Consider the following 18,200-nt stretch of genomic DNA (forward strand, 5'->3'; position numbering starts at 1 on the left):
GAGATGTGGCCAGGGGACTGGCGGGGAAGGGGACCGGGCAGGAGGCAGGCCCAGCTAAACCTGGGAGGCCTGGTTGCAGCTCGCACTGTGTCCCCAGGGCAAGGGGACCACTGCGGGGCTCTGGGTCCGCGGGGGGGCGATCTCGGCTGCTGCATGGGAGACGGTGACTCTCACGGACGGCGACAGGGGCACAGATCGGTTCCCTCCACCCGGAGGCTGCCAGGAGCGGGGCGGGGCATGCAAATGTACTGGGCGGGGCATGCAAATGACCTGGGCGGTGCGGTGCATGCAAATAGATTGGGCGGGGCATGCAAATGTCCTGGCGGGGCGGGGCGCAGGAAGACGGGCGGGCGGGTCCCCAGCCTAGGAAAACCCCGCGCGGCGCGGGCCAGGGCCGGCAGCCCAGTGTCGCCTCTTCCCGCTTGGGCGCCGGAACAGCGAATGGAGCAGGGGCGCACAGGTAGGACCCGGGGACCGCGCGGATCGGAGCGCGGGGCGATCGTCCGGGACGCGCGTCGGGAGCCCGGGAAGGGCTGGGTCCCCGGGCGGAGGGGACCTCGGGGACCGTCCCGACCCCGCGCTGGGAACGCCTGCCCGCTGGGGCCCCCGCGGAACCCCAAGCCTGTTCCTCCCCGCGTGCCTCGGGGGTCCGTCCCCTTGGCCTGGCCCGGGGAGGCTGGCCCTGGTGCTCGGGCACCCGGCGAGTCCCGAAAGGCGCAGCCCCCGTCGGGGACTTGGCAATGTCGCGAGCGTGGGGTTAGGGCGGTCTGGGGCCACGCAGCCCTGCGCCCCGGGCCGTCGCCCTGCTCTGCGCTCGGGAGGTCAGCCGGAGGTGGGGAGAGCCGGGAGGACCGCGGAGTCGGGCGCCAGGTCCAGGGACCCGGTGTCGCACGGACCTGGCCACAGCGATCGTCTCCTGGGGGACTTGGTTCGGGTTCTGTCCTGAGCGCTGAAGGCACGGAGCGAAACCGCAAGCAGGTTTCTGCGGTCGGGGGCGATCTGTCATGGTCATTTAACCGACGACGAGGACGCGCAGGCTCCGGGGCTCGCCTAACTTGCCCGAGGTGCCGCCCACCGCCGAGTCCGGGAGCCCGATCGGACCGGACCCCGGGGCCCAACGCCAGCCACCACGGCGTCCCAGCTCTCCCTGTGCGCACGAAACCGCCCGCAGGAGCGGATCCTCCCGGGGAATTTTGTAAAATGGAGATTCCCGGGTCCCTTCCCGGCCTTCAGATCCGCGGTGCCCGGGACCCGGGTTCTCGCTCCGCCCCCGCGCCGTCTCTTTCTCTTTTAGTAAGGTCGGCATTTCTCAGAACCAGGCCCGACCCAGGGCCCGCAATTTCATGCTGGGATTCAGAGAGTGCCCCAGGCCAGCGCTGGCCCTGCCCGGGGACTCTTACTCCCTGCCCTTCCCCGGGACTCTGGGAGCTGTGGCTCTGTTTTTGGCTTCTCCCACCGCAGGTGGCCTTTTAAAGGAGCCTGGGCATTTGCAGGGACATCAGTCCCTTCCTACAGTGCAGAGGGGAAACCCCGAGGCAAGTCTGCCCAGGGTGCCCCAAGCAGCCAGGGGCTTCCAGACAGCCACAGCCCATGACACAGATGAGGGCACAGGGGCCCAGCATGGGGTGGGGGTGGCGCTGGCCAGCATCCCCGAGCCCCTGCCTGGCTCACCCGGCCTGGGCACCCGCTGGCTGTGAAGCAGCTCCCCCCTGTGGATGTGGCCATGGGGAGTGCTGAGGAGGGCTTCCTGGGCAGAGGGACCCCAGCAGGTGTGCCCAACTCTCCCAGGCAGGCGGACAGGCTTTCTTCACAGGGCACTCCTGAGTCTGCTCTGGGAAGCAGGAGGGGCCAGGCCAAAGCTGCGGAAGGTGGGGCCGGCCCAGCAGCCGGGTCAGTGCGGTGACCTGTGCGCTAGCCATCAGAGTCCCGGCAGATTCCTGGGCCCCGCCCTGCTCCGGGTCTGGAGGGGGGCCTTGGGGAGGACAAACCCCTAGAGAGCTGCCCCAGTTCCACATGCCCGGTTATTGGCAGGTCTGGGGACCCAAGGCCTTCCAGTGTCTGCGCAGTGACTCAGTGGGTGATAGGCCTCAGACAGCAGTCACCAAGTCGCAGAAAGCCCAGGCGTGGCCACAGCTAAGGCACGCGGCCTCCTGAGTTTGCAGGGGAGAGGACATTAAGTGTCCAGGGAGGGAGAAGAGAGCCGCTTCCCAAGTCCCCCCCCTGCCCAGCCCTCACCACCCCTGGGGGAATGGGGACCTGATGGCTTTGGGGCTAGCTGGCCGCCAGCCCCTACTGTATCTGGGGCAGAGCTTCCTCGCATGAGTAGGAATAGGGTTTTCATGGAGGTGCAGGACACCCCGATTCTTAACACGGGGCTGGGGACGGCTCAGCGGTGGAGCACCTGCTTGGTATGTGGGAGGCCCCAGCTCCATCTCCAGTTCTGCAAAAAAAAAAAAAAAAAAAGATATTCAAACATATGCAATGCAATTCCCATCACACAGTAGGTCCACAGTGAGTGTTTCTGTCTGCCCCTACCTGCCCGAAAGTAGAGCTCAGAGGTTAGGAGCCTGGTCCCCAGGTTCTAAGACTGGCTTTGCTACTTACCATGTAGCTCGCTTCTGGGAACACTGGGGACCCGGAGAAAGACGCGGCTTATGCCCCGTCAATGAGGATCCCGTGAGTCCCACTGTGGCCAACATACAGAACAGAGCCTGGTGCCCAGCCAGCACTGTGTGCTTGTTAAATAGACGCATCGGCGGTGTCTGCACCTCCTAGGAACCCCCAGGGGGGGTGGCGGCTGAGTTGACCCATTTGGCAGATGAGGACACTGAGGTCCAGAGACGTATGGGCCTCGCCCAGGTTCCCACATCTGAGAATGATGCAGGATTCACCCCGACCTTCCCTCCCAGCCCCCGATCTTTCCCATTTGGTCGCCAGTTTGCTGGTGCCACCAGGGACTCGGTGGCACGGTGGAGACCTGCCCAGGCACGCTTGGCCAGACTCTGCTGGGCAGGGAATGGCGGAGGCTGGGGCTTGCTGGGACGCTGCACAGACTTGACCTGCCTCGAGAAGGAGCAGGGCACCCAGAGGAGGGGTGAGGTCCTGCAGAGGCGACGGGCCAGCAGCATCCCTCAGGACTGGCTGGGTTTCCCAGCAGATAGTTCTGGGTCTCTGAGGCAGAAAGAAGGGCACAGGTTCAAAGATAGGGGCCCTAGCTTGCTGCTTCGTAGCTGTGCCGTCCTGAGGAAGTTGCTCGACCTCTCTGAGCCTCCCTTGGTTTGTCATGGGTATTTGGAATGAGAGTGTTCATGACATAGGTTTTTTTGTTGGTTGGTTGGTTGGTACTGAGGATTGAACTCAGGGACACTCGACCACCGAGCCACATCCCCAGCCCTATTTTGTATTTTATTTAGAGTCAGGGTCTCACTGAGTTGCTTAGCACCTCACTGAGGCTGAGGCTGGCTTTGAACTTGCTATCCTCCTGCCTCAGCCTCCTGAGCTGCTGGGATGACAGGTGAGCGTCACCGCGTCCGGCCATAAAAACTACCTAGTGTTTACAGACACCTTGCCTGTGGAAGGGGCTCTGCGATTGCTCTCTCTCTCTCCCCTTTTGGGATGGAGTCGCAGCTCCGGGTCCAGCACCCGGTTGCCTCGTTCATTTCTTCTTTGAGGGTTTACTGAGCACCTGGATGTGCCAGGTGCTGGTGACAGAGCGTTAGACCAGGCCCTTGGTGTCCTGCAGTTCAGACGGGCATTAAGCAAAAAAAGTAAATGTATACGGATCCACGACCTTAATCTGTCCTTCTGAAGCCCAGGAGCTCGGAAAATCGAGTTTGTCGTAACGTATTTGGAAGTAAATCGTGTCCTGAACCAACCGTGCGGCTCTGAGGGCCTCGGCCTCGCCCCTGGCGCGACACCCATGTCTTGGTGCTCACGGGAGGGTGCAGGCTGCTGCAGAGCCCTGGGCGGGCACAGCTCCTGGTATTTTACCCCGAGGGTCTTCTGCAACCTGATTCTGATCCTGGATTCCCCATGAGGGTCGGGGACCCCCATCATCCTGTGCCAGGGACCGATGTCAAGCCGGGCACAGGTGGCATCGGGGAGAACCTCTGGGAGGAGGTGGCATTTGAGAGACAAGGGACGAGGCCTGGGGAAGAGGGGACCCCGGGGAGGGACCCCAGGAGTGCCAGGGACCCCACTTCCGGCTGGCGTGGGCCACCCGGGCTGCGGGCACAGCTGCGTCTGAGGTGCCAGTTCTCGCCTTTCCAGGAAGAGTGGAGGAAGCCCTGAGGTTTCAGGTTCGGCTCAGACTGACTCATCCTCCCCCTGGGCCCCCGCGGGCCTCCTGACCTTCTCCGGGCTGCTTCAGAGATCCAGAGCCATGACCTCCCGCCCAGGCCATCTCCAGCTGGGCCCACATCTGGACAGGGAGGAAGTGGGTGCTGGCAGAGGCCGGGAAGCCTGGCAAGGGCTTGGGGGGGCGGGCCTGGGGCTCCGTCTAAGGAGTCTGCAGCCTGCAGCCGGCACAGCCCGTGGACAGAGTGACGATAACCAGCTCTTACGTGTCCTGGGTGGCAGCCGCAGCAGCCTGGGGGCTCATGCTCACGCCACAGACAGACCAGGGACTGGGGACACCTTCGAGAGTTACCCAGTAGCAAGGGCCCTCGTGGGATTGACAGTCTAGTGGGGAAGGTGACACCCAGGAGGGAGCTGAGACTTGAAGTCCCAAGACACGTGGCTCTGTGGACAGAGGGGGGAACCAGGCAGCAGCGGGAACGGCGTGTGCAAAGGTCCTGAGGTGAAACGGGCTTGGTGGGTTTGTTCCAGACCAAGAAGTGGGTGGGGTGGGGTGGAAGTGAGTGCACAGGAGAAGGATAGGTTAGTGGCTGTCGCAGTTGCTGGCTGGACCTGCCAGTCCGTGGCACTGGGCCCCCCAGTAGTCTTACAGGTGGTAATTGAGCTGAGCAACTCCCCACGCTCGAAAGCAGAGGGCAGAGGGCGCCAAGGAGAGCGGAAGTTGGGCTCCAGGTCAGGGACCAGGCAGGGAGGAGTCCTGGGGGTGAGCAGGGCATGGCCCCCAGTTCCCTAGGGGGAACCCGGGGCCCGGGTGGACACTCACTGGCTGCCACAGTCACAGGCAGAGTCTGGTTCAGAGCGGGGGCCGCTGATCCAGAAGCCCCCGCCTCCCACCCCGGCCCCCTCCCGCCAGCTCGGGGAGCAGCCCTGACCAGTTTCGTGGTTGGAAATAAGGGGGTGCCTCATCTGTTTTAGAGAACTTGGGGAGCCCTGAGGTTTTCCTGGAGTAGCCAGGGAAGGGCTCCGTCTCCTGGAAAGAGGAAGTGAAACCGTCGGGGGAGGGGTGCCCATCCTGGCTGGGCCTCCCCTCCATCCCGCAGAGGCCGGCCTCCAGAGGCCGTGGACTCCACAGCTGAGCAACTGCAGCTGGGGAGCATCTTTCCTGAGATTGAGCCAAATGAGCTTTTGGGAGCTTCCAGTTTCTGGCTCTGTCTAGTTCTTGCCCCTTAGGGGTAGTGACTCCCTCTTTCCCCCCCCCCGAGCCCTGGATTTCTCTCTCTCTCAGAACACACACCCGTGGCCCGTGCAGAACTACGCTTCCTATAAGTCTTCCTTTAATTAGCAGGGTCTCACCGAGTTGCTTAGGGCCCCGATCTTGCTGAGGCTGGCTTTGAACTTGCAATCCTCCTGAAGAGATGATCACAGTCTGGCTTGGGACATAATTCAATTCAGCCATCCGTAGCCTCTTCCAAAGCCTTCCCAGTCAAACAAGAGAAGACTATGACCTCCTTGGAGCTAGAGTATATATCTTTGTTGAAGCGACCTGCATTCTTGCTTTGTAGCAGCTATGTCCCACTTGGGCTCGTCAGCTAAATCCTTCATCTTTTTCTTCTACATGAGTGTCTGCCCGTCAGAGATCCTTCTTTGCTGAGATTCCTTGTTGGAGGCTAACCATTGCTCTCAGGGTTTCTTGTTTTCCAGTTAACTCCATTTTGGGCTGAATGGCTATGACTTTGACTTGAAATGCTGCTTTGGCTTCCTTCGATAACTCTGGTCCCACCGACCTCCACCATCCAAATAGTTTATAATGTCCCTTTCAATTTCCTTTTGAAGAGTTATTGAAAGTGTCATGGGCTTTTAAAATATTTGGGGTTGTTTTCTAAGTCATTTTGTTGACTTTGAAATTGGGTCATGATGATCATTAAGATCAAGATACGTGACTTCCCTCCCCACGACAGAGAATTTGCTGAGGTCTTTGTAGGGTTTTCAGGTCATTTTTTTCCTGCATGTTCCTCCTGTACTTTTAAAGGATGTATTTTTCTGTGGTGTGTAAAGTTCTAGAACCGCGTCCATGAGCTCAGGGGCGCTAATCGCGTTGTTCTGTCTTCTGGGTTCCTCTGTGTCTTTCTGCACTGGAGGATCTGAACCCGGCTCCTCGGGCTTCTGCTGATTTTCTGCTTTCATTTTGGAGCGGTGCTGTGGGCACATAGCCCTGGGGTAGAGCAAGCTGCGTGACTCTCACAACTCCTTGGAGAATTGCTCCTCTTATCACTACAAACCTCCACGTTCTCCCTTTTCTGCCTCAATATCTTGAATTCCATCTTTTTTCTTTTTTTTGGGGGGGTGGGTTAGGTTTCTGGGGATTGAACTCAGGGGCCCTTGACCCCTGAGCCCCATCCCAGCCCTATTTTGCATTTTATTTAGAGTCAGGGTCTCACGGAATTGCTTAGGGCCTCACTTTGGCGAGGCTGGCTTTGAACTCACGATCCTCCTGCCTCAGCCTCCTGAGCTGCTAGGATCACAGGTGTGCGCCACCGCGCCTGGCTGAATCCCATCTTATTTAATATCAATATTACTCTTCTCCGTGTTATTTTTCTTTTTTAATTTTCTAACAGATGTGACACTTTTTATGCCTTTATTTTATTGTTCATTTTCATGTGGTGCTGAGGATCAAACCCGGGGCCTCGCACATGCCAGGCGAGCTCTGCCGCTGAGCCCCTGCCCAGCCCCTTTGTGTTATCCTGATTTGCATTTTTCTTGTTTAATTTCTCAGTTCTTTACTTTCTTTGGTTCAACCCTAAAGTGGCAGGAATTTGCTTTGCCCCCAGTCTGCCCAGATTGGCTTTCTTTTTGGTCCTGGGCATTGAACCCAGGGGTGCTGACCCCCTAAGCCCCCTCTCCAACCCTTTTTAATTTTTTCATTTTGAGACAGGGCCTCGCTGAGCCACTCAGGGCCTCACTAAGTCACTGAGGCTGGCCATGAACTAGTGACCTTCCTGCCTCAGCCTCCCATGTCCACAGCCCGGGGCATCAGATTAGTTTTATAGAAACAAGGCTCGCATTTTAGTCTCTGTGCGTGACCATAATCTCCAGCAGATCATCTTCCTGTTGGGATCTCGTTTCTTCATCCTTGAAGGGGGGTGTAACCCGACCTGCCTTTCTCTCCAGGTTTTCCTGAAAATCAATAAGGTAGGTGGGGCTGGGGGTGGGGCTCAGTGATAGAGCACTGGCCTCCTTGGACTTGGAGTACAGACCTTTGTTGATGCAACCCACATTCCTACCTGGTGGCCACCACATCTCACTCGGGCTCCTGTTGGGCTTATCAGCTAAAACGGTCACGAGTTCAATCCGGGTTTGATCCCAGCTCAGCCAAATAAAATAAAAACACATATAAACATGAGAAGGAATACAAAAGGCATTGGGAACAGCCCCGTGCAGACCGGTCACAGGTGCAGTAAGTCATGGGTGAGCGCGTCACAAGGCCGTGGGTGACCTTGGCTTGGCCACCGTAGGTGGGTGCCTCTGCCCCTCACCAGGAGGCGCGAGCGAGACCCAGCCCTGCCCTGGAAAGGGAGAGGGTGGGCGGCAGAGCCCCGGGCAGGAGGAAGGTGACCGAGGCCCTGGGGGACGTCCTCAGGAGGAAGCCACCTGAGTGGGGAGGGGGCAGCCTGGGGCAGGTCTGGGGACCGCCAGGCGGGGCAGGAAGGGGCTCCCCAGTGGGGAGGGGGCCGTGGGGCTTCCAGAGGTTTAGGAATCCCCTCGGACACGGGGCGCAGCTCAGGGACACCGGGCAGGGCATGGGGACCCTCATCACCATGGCAACCAGTGAGCAGAGCAGGGGGAGGGGAGGGCGGCCTCCAATGTTTGCAGGTGCCAGGGCTTGGGCTGCAGTGGGGTCCGTCCCTGCCCTTTCCCCCGTGCGAGGGCCTCTAGCATTTCGGGACAGTCAACCCCCACCCCAGAGGGCACCAGCTGGTGACTGTAGCCACACAGGGGCCACACGGTGGGACTTCAGGGCCATCAAGATGACTCATGTAAATGGGCACCGCGGGGCACCCCTGTCATCCCAGCTCGGGAGGCTGAGGCAGGAGGATCGAGAGTTCAAAGTCAGCCTCTGCCAAAGCGAGGCGCTAAGCAACTCAGGGAGACCCTGTCTCTAAATACAATGCAAAACAGGACTGGGGGGGACTCAGGGGTCGAATGTCCCTGAGTTCAATCCCCAGGACCCCAAAATAAAATAAAAGGACAACACACGTAAGCAGGCGGAGTCCAGCTGCTTTTCAAAAACCAAGAGACCTGGCAGCCCCGGGACCTGTGCCCAGGAGGAGAGTGGGCGCCGGGGTCAGGGTCAGGCGCAGGTCTGCACTGTCAGGCGCCCACTGTCCACTGCTAGGTCTCCATCCGGGTCCTCCTGGGGCGTCAGTTCCCTCCAGGGGGGGCGACCTGCGTGGAGCTGCCCCAGGCGGCCACCCCTGCTGCTGGGGACAGGTGAGAGGAGGGAAGGAGGCCCGTCAGGGAGGCCTGGGGACCCCAGAGTCATGCAGAGGGTTCAAGGACTCAAGGTCCCCAGGTCCTTGCTGACTACCCCACACCCTGGACGGCAGGCCCCGCGGCTTCCTTCCTGCGGAGCTGTTTTTCTTTAAGTTTAGTTTTTTTTCATTTTTTTCTTTTTCTTAAGAGACTGTGTGGCCCAGGCTGTCCCAGAACTCCTGGGCTCACGCCATCCTCCCGCCTCAGCCTCCCACCTCAGCCTCCCACCTCAGCCTCCTGAGTGGCTGAGATTGCAAGCAATGTCTCTGCCAGGCTTTTCAAAAATATTTTTATTTATTTATTCACATATTTTGGGTACTGGGGATCTAACCCAAGGGAGCCTTACCACTGAGCTACATCCTTTAATTTTTTTTATTTTTTATTTGAGACCGGGCCTCACCAAGTTGCTGAGGCTGGCCTCGAACCTGCAATCCCCCTACCTTAGCCTCCCAAGTTGCTGGGATTACAGCGTGTGCCATGGCGCCAGCCTCTGCCTGGCTCTTTGCCTTTCTCTTGCAACCTGTGTGTGCAGAGCACAGAGGGGGTAAAGGTCTAGGCATTTGTACGAATTAGTAGCTTAACAGCCCCTGCAAAGGTCCCCTGCTGCCACCTCTGGCTGCACCCCCTCCCCCAGGACACCCCCCTGACTTCTAACCCCAGGAAAGGTCCTCTCCTTTTAAGCTGCATATAAATGGAGCCACGTGCTCTTTTGAGCCTGGCCTGCTTCCCAGGAAGACACTTGTGTCCCTGAGACCCGTCAGCCTGGGCTGTGATGGCGAACGTCGACCTCAGGGTAGAGCCTCTGCCACCCACTCCACCAACGCTGTCCTAGGCTTCCCCCACCACGCCATGGTCTCTTTGCCTCCTTGCAATCACCCAGTGAAGCAAATGGTCCTGTCCCCATCACCCAGATGAGGAGATTGAGGCTCTGAGTGGACCCCAGCTTGTAGGATCTCTCAGCCAATCAGAGTGGAGCTTGCACCTAGTCCCCGGGGCATGCTTCTGCGTCGTAGATGCTCTGGGGTCCCTGCCCACGTGGAGGCCTTCCGTGTCTGGGTGTCCCCTCCCAGGTGAGGAGCACTGTGGGTGAGATAACAGGAAGAACCCAGAGACAGCACCTCCCCCTCCCCAGACAGGATGCAAACAGGGAACTCTAATCTGTGGCCACACGTCCCTGGCTCTGGGCTGGCCAGGGGCAAAGTCCTGCTCATGTTGAAACAGACACTCTCCGGGCGAGGGCTGGGCCAGCAGTGACAGAGCTCCAGTCCTGACTGACAGTTTCCTGCTTCATCATCGCAGGAAATTTCTGACCCCACTGAACCTCAGTCTCTTCTTCTGTGCCCGGGGAATGTGGGGCCCCATCTTCCACACTGGGCTTACTGAGAGGGGCAAACAGAGGCAGGTAGTAGAGGATCGAGTCTGTGAATGCTTCCTGGGTGCTGGGCACAGTACCATGGACTCCAGAATTAGAAAGTCTAGGTTCGAATCCCAGCCCCACTATTTACGGGCTGTGCATCCTTAGGCAGGTTCCTGGACCTCTCTGGGCCTCCATTTCCCATCTTTACAATGAGGATGCTATTAACCCACCTGCTGTGCTCCTCTGGTCGGGTCGGGTGGTTAAGGGAGGGTCCAAGGCTCCTAAGCAGCCTGGTGAGAGAAGCTGTCGCTCTTTGGGGCGGGGGGCGGGGGAACCCGTGCTCAGAGGGGCTCAGGGCATCGCCACTAATGGCCAGTGGGACCGGGGACACACGGGGGGCTTGTCCACCAGGAGCCGGATGTCACTTGGCCACTCTGCCATCAGCTCCTGGCGCCAGCCTCCTGGTCCCTGCCCCTGGGCTGTGCAGGACGCCCGGGGAGATGCCGTCCGGCTGCCTGGAGGGGAGCCCAGTTCTGTGCCTGCTGCAGGGGACTCCCGGCCAGAATCGGGCAGTGTTTATGCCGCTGCGAGGCGGAAAATTCCAGCCCTGGGGACAGTGCCTGGAGGGGGTGGGGGTGGGGGGAGCCACTTTGGGGGACAGCGCCGGGGAGGCGCCCCACTGCGCGCCGGAGCCCAGGACAGTGGGGTCCCTGAGGTTGTGGCGATTTGAGCGTAAGGGACGCGGTGCCCAGCAGGCCGCGGTGAGCCGGGCACAGGGAGCAGGCGGGCAGGAGCTGGCCCTGGGTGGCCGGCGGGGACCGCTCCTCAGTGCGCGCTCAGGGCCGGGCTTGATGGCTAGGACCCGGAGGGGTCACCTGGGGCTTCCCCAGGGGCCCGGCCCCTAGTCTAGCCAGCAGGAAGAGTCCCGGTGCTTCAGGGTGGCCCTGGGCATGTGGCGACAATCTGCGCCCCTCCAGGGACATCTGGCCCGGGCCCTGTCCTGTGAAGGAGGCCCATGGTCTCCAGCCCTCCCCTGTCCCTGTCCCTGTGCACTTGGCCTTCGCTGATGACCCCAGAACCCGCCTGCAGACCTCCAGGACGTCCTGCCCCCGCCCTCGGCCGCCCCCCACCTCTGCAGCGAGGCCACCAGCCCCCAGTCCCTCCTGCTTCCCTCCCCAGGGACCCTGCAGAATCTGTCACTGGGTTTGATGATCGCACCATGGGGGAGGGGAGGTCCTAAGAGCTCTGTGACCCCCTCGGAGAAACCTGACCCTCTAGGACCAGGCGGTCCCCCACCCAGGGCCACCTGAGCCCCCAAGAGGCTGGGTCCCCGCAGTCCCTACCCCCCAGAGTCACCAGATCCTCGTCCTGTCTCCTATCCCCCCCCCACAGCAAGCTGCCAGCCGTCCCCGGGGGCCACCCTCGTCCCTCTGCCCTCAGCCCCTGGGAGCCCCGTGGCCCCTGCTGGGACCAGGGCAGCAGCCCCCCTGTCCCTGGCCACCCTCCACCCCTGGGCTTTTGTGCACCCAGCCCGGGGACCTTAAAAACCTTGTTCTATGTCCCCGCTCAAAGTGCACCAGGGGCCTGCGTCTGCCCGAGTACCTGTGACAAGAAAGGGACGGACCACTGAGTGGTGGTGGCATTGGTGTCACCTGCACACAGTAGGTGTTCAGAAAACTCCTGCAACAAGAGCAGAGGGTGGGGGGTGGTGAGGGCCTGCGAGGGGACCGCAGGTGCCCAGGGAGGGGCTGACCTCTGTCCGCTGGGCTTGTGGGCAGCAGGACGGGGCTGTGGCCGTCCCTCCCTCCCACCAGCCGGGCCAGGCGGGCGGAGCTGAGGGCGTTGGGGGGCCCTGGCCATGCTCAGCACCCGGGGAGGGGGGGCTGCCAACGTGGTGGCCGTTTCTGGGAACTGGTCAGGCACTGCCCCGGGATCAGTGTGTCCTTGGCCTCTGGCCAGCCCGGCCCAGCTGTCCTGCAGGCCGAGGGACTCCAGGCCAGGCCAGCCCCAGAGGGGAGGCCCAGGGGTCAGTGCTCCGGAGGCCACCCGCAGTCCGCGCCCCACTTCCTCTGCAAAGTGCTACCCGTCACGCTGGCTGCTTCCTGCCCGAGGACCCGCCCATCTTGGGGACAGGCTTTCCAGCCAAGGGGGCTGAAGACCAGGGGCCCGGACGCTCTGACCCCCCAAGGCTCGCGGTTCACCTCCCGGTGATGCTTTTGTAAAGTGAGTGGCGGGGTGTCCACTGACCTTGCTGCTTCCTAATTCCGTGACCTTGACCTTGCCCCTTGCCCTCTCTGGGCCTCACTTTTTCTATCTGATCAGAGCATCTTCCAGGGGCCGGGCAGCTGCCCGGGTTCATCCTGGCTCTGTGACCACGAGAAGGTGTTCTGACCTCTCTGGGCCTCCATCGGCTCATCTGTAAATGGGTGTTAATGGCACCTGCCTCACAGGACTGTAAGAACCGAGTGACGAATGCACTGTGCGCACTTGGAACCCAGAAGCAGCACCATACACTGCAGTTATCACGGGCAAGAGCCTGGTAGGTGGTCTTGGTTTAAAACAGATGATGGAGTGTCGTCGCTGAGGTTTTACCACTCACTCACTCACTAATCGGTGCTGACTGAGCACGTGGCCTGTAGGTGTCGCGCACTGCTGTCGATACTGGGGACAAAGCAATGACCGGGGGAGACATTTCTGCCCTCTCACATTCTCATAGAGAGAGACCAAAAACATATGCATAGACCAATGCGTAATGTCTGACTCGCTATCTCTTACGCTCTCAATTTCACCATCGAGCAGCATCTTGAGGGTGGCTATTTCACCTCTTCTAGCATCAACTTCTTTCATGAACCATTTATGACCTTGGCCTGTTTTTCTTAGAGGGTGTTTGTCTTGTTGATTTGTAAGGTCTCTTTATATATGAAGGCTCTTACGCACGGTGCACGGCTACCTTTTCCTCATCTTTTCCTTGCCACGCTGTCCTGATACAGTAGACGGAACCCAGGGCCTCCCCCAGGCTGGGCGAATGCTCCACCCCTGAGCTCCACCCCCAGCCCCTTTTCCCTTCTTTTGATGTAGGGAAGTTGAAAACGTTCTCTGCCACCAGATCTTTGCCATCCACATCCTGAAATCAGATCGACACTCACACGCTTAACCTCACTAATGTGATCAGAGATGGTGATAAGCAGTGACAGAAATAAACAAAGTGGGGTGACAGACTTCAGGAGAAAGCCCCGGGCAGATGGGGCTGGGGCCAGGGAAGGCTGACTTGAGAGGTGGAAGAGGTTTGGGGGCTCCATCTTCCCGGGAGGAAGGAGCTGGGCTGTGTCAGGGCTCCAAGGGCCCCTGGAGGCTTGGGGGGCAGGGAGGGAGGATAAAAAGGAAACTTAGAGGGTGACATGGGCTGGGAGAGACCAAAAATATATGCACAGACAAATGCGTGATGTCCGACTAGCTACCTTGAGCTTCACAAAGGAGCAGCATCTTGAGGGTGGCTATTTCACATCTTCTAGCATCAATTTTTTCATGAAATATTTATGTCCTTTGCCTATTTTTCTTAAAGGAGTGTTTGTCTTGTTGATTTGTAAGATCTCTTTATATACGAAGGCTCTTACATATGGTGCATGGCTTAAAAATGACTCTGGCCACAGCGTGGAGAGACAGGGTGGCACAGGTCTGCAGAGACTGCTAACTGCCCTTCCCCAGAGACCTCGCTCAGCCCCAGGACGGGTTTTGAAAAAATCATGTCACTCTCCTGCCAGAAGACCCTCATGGCTGCCACTGCCCAGAGGAGGGGACCTTGACTCGGAGTCCACACTTGGGCTTTGGGGGAATCCCTGAACCCCTGAACAGAGAGCAATATTAACTGTGTGCGCTTGCTAGGGAGAGGGCTCATATGGCATCAGATATGCAGATGGGTCAGTGACCCCAGAACATTCAGGGTGTGGGGTTCCAGGCAGAGAGAGTGGTTGAGGGGCCTGAGTGCTGGGTTCAAATCGTAACCCGGTCACACTTGGGCTACCTCAGGCAGGTCACCCACCTTTCTGTCTTGAGTCCCTCATCAGGAAAAGGAGAAAGTGATAATGCCCGCTTTATAAGGCTGTTTCGAATGGAAACGAGTTAATACGCGTAAAACGACTAGAAGAAAACTTGGCGTGTGGTAAATACTGTGTGTTAGGTGAACGACGGGGCTGAAGGACATAGGTAAAGACTCTCTGGGGTGTCACGTCCTCTCGGTGCTGGTTGTGATCACAGCAGTCCTCATTTGCAAGGGACACACAGTTGGACACTCTTACCTCCTTTGTGCTGGATCTTAGACCTCTATTCATATGACCTCAGGTGACTTTTTTTTTTTCTTAAACTGCTGCAGCACCATTAAAATGGAACCCCCCCACGGCTTTTCTGCCACTTTCCGGTCTGACATGCCCTAGGGTTCTTCTAGCTCATTTCACGTCATCTTCTGGGGTCCAGCCTGCAGTTCTGGGAGAAGCTGCAGGCTCTCATCTACTGCAACGCACCTCGGTCTCAGAAGCGGACGGACTGGGGTCCTGGAACTAGCCCTGCCCTCCGGCCAGCTGTGGGAGCCAACCGGCAAGGCACTTGACCTCTCTGACCTCAGTTTCTTTATCCAGAAAGTGGGGACAGCCGCCCTCTGGCAGGTTCTTGGACCAGCCCCACGCAGGGCTTCCGAAGCCCTGAGCCAAGCGTCTGCACAGGCGCTGGACGAGCCGGGGTTGTTTGCACAAAGACTTGGCTGAGTCTGAGGAAGCCGTGGGCCAGCCCCGCTCCGCCCTGACCCTGGCGCCAGCGTCCTGAGAAGGTACCAGAAGAGGCGGCTCCTCCCGGGCCTCCCTGCCCAGGAGGGCCATGGCCCAGGAGGGAGACCCCGCCCACCAGGAATCCCTGGTGCAGACCCTGAACTTGAACTTGTCTGGCCACAGGCCTGACCCTGATCCTGGGGCTGTCATTTATCCTAATTCCTTTGATCCTCTGCCCCAGCGAGACCTCATCAGGCCATGGCTCCTCGAAACACAGCCACCCCACGTGTCCCCCCCGCCAGGCGAGCCCGTGTGTGCGCTCACGTGCGCTTGAGTGTCTGGGTGTGTCCTTGGCAGTAGATCAAAGGTAGCCACCCTGACTGCCACGGGGTGACGTTTCCCTCTGCCTTGAGGGGGGCACTTGACTGTGCTGGTCCTGCTGTGTGACCTTGAAGTGTATCCCAACTTCTCTGTTTCTTGTCATCCAGAATGAGGGCTGACGGGACGCCTCTGTGTCTTCTGCCGCAGGATACTGTGAGCATGGGTGAACTTGTGAGCATGAAAGTCACTGGGGCCGCGTGGAGGACACAGGCATCGGGGACCCCGCGGCACACACCCTGCTCACACCCCTTTCCTTGATCCTCAGTGTGACCTTCAGCAAGGAGGGCAAATCGGGGTTTTGGGAAGATGTCACACCTCCTCCCACCCCTGGCTGACCCCACATCCCATCCAACGTGAATTTGTTCTAGAAACAGTTACAGAGCCAGGCACAGTGGTACCTACATGTCTGTAGTCCCAGCGGCTCGGGAGGCTGAGGCAGGAGGATCACAGGTTCAAGGCCAGCCTCAGCAGTTTAGCAAGACCCTGTTCAAATAAATAAATAAATACATACCTAAGGGCTGGGGACGTGGCTCAGTGGTGAAGCCTCCCTGGCACCAAGAGGTAAAAATGATAAGTTTCAGGCACAGCGTGTGTCAGGCCCCTGCGCCCAGCTGCTCTGGCTCTGGGGATGACAGATGGCTGCAGAAAGGGGGGGGGCTCCCCGGGGTTCCTTGTCCCCGAGGCCATGCGCTCGCTCCTTCCCCTGCTGTCCCCTGTCCCAGTTTGTCTGGTGTCTGTGCTTGCCGTCGCGCCTTCAGCAGGGACAGCACAGGTGGCCACGTTAGTGTGGCCACTCTGACCGCGAGCTGAGCAGTGCCTGCGGGCTTCGGTGAGGTCAGTCCTGCTGTCCGGCGCCTCCGCCATCCACCCGTGGCTCTCGGGGTCTGCAGGGGGCCGCAGGGGCCCGGGTCCAGCGGACCTTCGCCTCCTCTCTCTGGCTGTCCCTGGCCCAGGGCTGCAGTTCCTCGCTGTCTTCCACTGGCCCACCTTGGCCCGTCCAGCCTGATTCCTGGTCTTGGTGCCAGGTCCCATCGTCCCTTGAGGACGGTCCCCAGAGTCCCCTGGCACTTTCCCCAAGGAGCTCGGAGTCCCCTCTGTGCAGAACACCGTTGTCACCATTGCAGCTGGCCCAGGATAGTGCTCCTCCCCTGCTTGCGGTGACACGGGTGTCAACACCTCCGGTCCCCCAGAGGCCGAGTGGTGTTTGAGGAGTGGCAGTGGAGCGCCTCTGTTCCTGTCTGTCACTGTGGCAGAGGGCTCGCCTGCGACGGATTTTTAAAGAAATTATCGCATAACAGATTGTCACGTGACACCAGCAGGGCCTCAGACATCTCAGTTCACATCATCTCTTGGTGGCATCAAGAGGCCACCAGGAGGAACCTAGCCACCTAGGTTTGTGTGGTTCACACGGTGAAGTCCTCAGGATGTGGCCCGTCGTCAAACGCCATGGGCTGTACTTAGGAGGTGCCCGGGGGCCTGAGTGACCATCAACTGCGATGAATGGAGAGTTATAAGGACGGTTCAGTCAGGCGTCTGCAATCCAGCAGCTCCGGAGGCTGAGGCAGGAGGATCGCAAGGTCAAGGCCAGCCTCAGCCAGTTAGCGAGGCCCTAAGCAGCTCAGCGAGACCCCGACTCTGAATGAGATATCTTAAAAGGTCTGGGGATGGCTCAGTGGTGGAGCAGCCCTGGGTTCCATCCCAGGTGCCAATCACTCCTTAGGGAGGTGCGTGTGTCACTGTGCCCTTCAGATGTGAGGGCTGGGGGCTCTGAGAGGACAGGAAGAGCCGGGAGGGGACAGAGGGAGGCAGGTTGTGTGGGGGGAGGCGCCCTGAGTGTGATGGGCGCAGTTCATTCCTGGAGCTGGGAGGGCCCATGGCCAGGTGGGAGGGCTGGGGGCCCACTAGGTGGCCTCTCCTGAGGGGCGGAGTCGCGGGGCACTTCCCGCAGGGGTTAGGGATCTGGGGGGGCAGGAAGTCGTCCCTGTGGCCGAGCCCGATGCTGCGCACCTTGGGGGGCGTCCGGGGCCATCCTGGGCGGCAGGAAAAGAAGCCCGAGGGTCCCAAAGACCTCAAGACGCAGGTCCCCCAACCCGAGCTGCCAACCTAGAGACCCCAACACAGAGACCCAAGTGGGGAGGGGACACTGGGCCTGGGGGGACATGGCTGGCGGGGGGCGGCGCTAAGCCAGCACGTCACATTTACAAGGAGTTAGAGTTGACACACGTCACATTTACAAGGAGTTAGAGTTGACACACGTCACATTTACAAGGAGTTAGAGTTGACGTCTTGCTCCTGGGGTTCCGCCTCGGGGCCGTTTTCTGAAGGACAAGAACAGGGGGCCATGGTCTAAATGTGTCCCCAAGTCCGTGTGTTGGAACTGCATCCTCAGGGACATACACCGAGGAGGCCCGAGGGAAGTGACCGAGTGTCTCATAAGAGAGGTGAGGGCCTTAGGAGGAGGCCCGGGAGCTTCCTGCTCCTCTGCCACGGGGACAGCCACAGGGGACAGCCACAGGGGACAGAGAGGGGAGACGAAGCCGTCGCCTGCCCCCACAGGGCCTGCGCCTGGTCTTGGACTTTCTAGTGGGCACCACACCCCTCTTCACAGACTGCCTGGACGGGGCGCTGCTGTTCAGCAGCAGGGATGCGCTCAGGTGGCTGAGGACACTTCTCCAGCCTGCGCTGTGTCCCTGTGCTGTGTCCCCATCACCGCGTAAGGGCTCCACACATTTCCACGCATGTGACCCCCGCCACACCCCAGCGAGACGGGGCTCTCCTGGAGAGTACTTGGCAGATGAGGGAGACCAGGCCCTGAAACACAGGTGGCCTAAGGGTGACAGCCAGTAAGTGACAGAGCTGGTGCTTACACTTGAAGTCAT

General features: G+C 59.6%; 1 protein-coding gene across 3 annotated transcripts in view; it reads left to right on the forward strand.

Moving 5' to 3' along the window:
- Positions 1–343: 343 nt before the first annotated feature.
- Il4r (interleukin 4 receptor) overlaps positions 344–18,200 on the forward strand; it is a 33,929-nt gene continuing 16,072 nt past the window's right edge. Inside the window, exon 1 of one of the 3 annotated variants that reach the window (XM_046454547.2) lies at positions 344–460. The gene's annotated coding sequence lies outside the window, so the exon portion shown is untranslated. Of the gene's footprint in view, positions 461–7,726; positions 7,809–18,200 lie in introns of those variants that run through there. The other 2 variants (XM_046454549.2, XM_046454548.2) reach the window with 2 other exon arrangements.

This window comes from Marmota monax, unplaced genomic scaffold (genome assembly GCF_021218885.2).
Source record: "Marmota monax isolate L192 unplaced genomic scaffold, Marmota_monax_Labrador192_F-V1.1 WCK01_AAM20220418_F8-fsc00086, whole genome shotgun sequence".
NCBI lineage: Eukaryota > Metazoa > Chordata > Mammalia > Rodentia > Sciuridae > Marmota > Marmota monax.